Source organism: Callospermophilus lateralis, chromosome 4 (genome assembly GCF_048772815.1).
Source record: "Callospermophilus lateralis isolate mCalLat2 chromosome 4, mCalLat2.hap1, whole genome shotgun sequence".
NCBI classification, from domain to species: domain Eukaryota; kingdom Metazoa; phylum Chordata; class Mammalia; order Rodentia; family Sciuridae; genus Callospermophilus; species Callospermophilus lateralis.
In genome coordinates, this window is record NC_135308.1 from 87,244,721 (window position 1) to 87,246,785 (window position 2,065).

General features: G+C 41.3%; 1 non-coding gene across 1 annotated transcript; it reads left to right on the top strand.

Moving 5' to 3' along the window:
- The first annotated feature begins 264 nt into the window (after positions 1 to 264).
- Trnat-ugu (transfer RNA threonine (anticodon UGU)) lies at positions 265 to 337 on the top strand. Its single transcript has one exon. It is a non-coding gene; the product is annotated as a tRNA-Thr (tRNA).
- The last annotated feature ends 1,728 nt before the right edge of the window (positions 338 to 2,065 follow it).

The following is a 2,065-nucleotide window of genomic DNA, read 5'->3' on the forward strand; positions in this document are numbered from 1 at the left end:
AAAGCGAGACTAATTGAATAACCAAGAATGACCCAAATGTTTCCCCCCTCAAATAAAGCTTTATTAACAGAAGCAACATAGAGGAAGGATTTCAGATTTGCATTTAAAATATATCAATTATGGCTACAAGTCCATAAGTCAAAGAACAGAGAATGACAAAACAAATAAAACATCTAAACACGAAAGACGAACACTTGGTTGCTATCATTGAGACTTGCTGGAATAGATCTAAGACTATGGTCTTGTAAAGTACATGTGAGGGCTGGGGATGTAGCTCAGTTGGTAGAGTGCTTGCCTTGTATGCACAAGGCCCTGAGTTCAATCCTCAGCACCACCACCACACACACACACACACACACACACACAAAAAAAAAAAAAAAAAAAAGGTACATGCATTCCATGGAGATCAAGGTAGGTTTCCCCACTCTAGCTCCAGGAAAGAAGTGGTCTCTGAGATGTCTCAGAAACAGCCATTACTCACTGTGTGAGCCCTTGTGGTCCTAGTGCTCCTAGATGTAAAATGAAATCTAGTTGGGAATCAGGATGCGTAGTGCCAATATCCTACTAAGACAAGACTATCTTGTCTTTCTTTAGATTACCCAGTTTGTATCTGGAATGTCCCTCAAGGACTTGTGTGTTGAAGGCTTGGTCCCCAGCTGGTGGCACTATTGGGAGGTGGTAGAAGTTTTAGGAGGTGGTGGGATCTAGGTGGAGGAGGTGGGTCACGGCGGCAGGTGGGGGGGGCATGCCTTTGAAGGATATATTTTTGTCCCTGAACATTTCTTTTTCTTCTTCTCTCAATTTTTCTTTCTCAGTCTCTCTGTATCCTGGCATTGTGAGGTAAGCAGCTTTGCTCTACCACACCCTCTTCACCATGATATTCTGCCTCACCACAGGCCCAGAAACAACAGAGCCAGCTGACCATGAACTGAAACCTCTGAAAGCATGAGCGAATCAATTGTTCTTCTTTACATTGATTTTGTCAGGTTTTTTGTCAAAAGTGATGGGAAGTTAGCATACCTACTCTGCTCACTCTTACACAAACATCTTCTAAGTACTATCTATCCAATAGAATTTTCTGTGATGATGCAAATGGTCTCTCTGTGCTGTCCAGTGGGATAGCCACTAACCACATGTGGTCACTGAACACTTGAAATGTGGTACTGTAACTGAGGAACTGCACCTTGAATTTTAATTTTAATTATTTACAACTTTTTTTTAATTTGTATTGGGGATTGAACCTAGGGGTGCTTTACCACTGAGCTACATCTCTACTCTCCCCTCCTGCTCTTTTTTTCCATTTAAATTTTTTTTTGGTACTTTAATCTGGTGTGGAGTGTGGCCTTAAGTTACAAATAATTCCAAAACAATGTGGAGTCTACATTAAAAAGAAGAATTAATACTTCCAGGGCCTTTTATTTTTTATTTTGAGACAGGGTCTCACTAAGTTGCTCAAGCTGGCCTTGAATTTGTGATCCTCCTGTCTCAGCCTCCCAAATCTCTGGGATTATAAGTGTGCACCACAGGCACCTGGCAATTATTTACAATTTAAATTTGCACATGTGGCTAGTGGTTACTGTGTTGGATAGTGTTTCTCTAAGGTATTGAGACTGAGCCTTTTATTTTCTCACTGGTTTATTCCACAAAAGGAAACAGTCTTTCCTGTGCCTTCCAAGTAATCTTGGGGATTAAGTTAATTAAGTCAAACCAGTGAGGTACACTGAAATTTCACTGAAACTGCAGTCTTTGTTGATAATTCTGCTGTTTATGTCCCTAGTGCTTCATGCAACTGGAGAGATTTTCAGCTTCTCTTGTTGATGAAATCAGGGGAGACAGAAGCCTTGGTGGAAAAGTCCCTTTTGTTTGATTCCAGGAAGGGTAAGCACAAAGCAGCCCTCTAATCATTTCAGGGCCACAGAATAGTGTGGAGGCATCTGGAAGGTTTTTGTTTTTTGTTTTTTTCCCCTGAGAGAGGCACAGAAATGGCTAAGTGGGAACTAAACCATCTCAGAGGCTGTTGTCAAAGAAAACAGCCAAAGCCCCCCCAAAAACAGTAACAATTCAG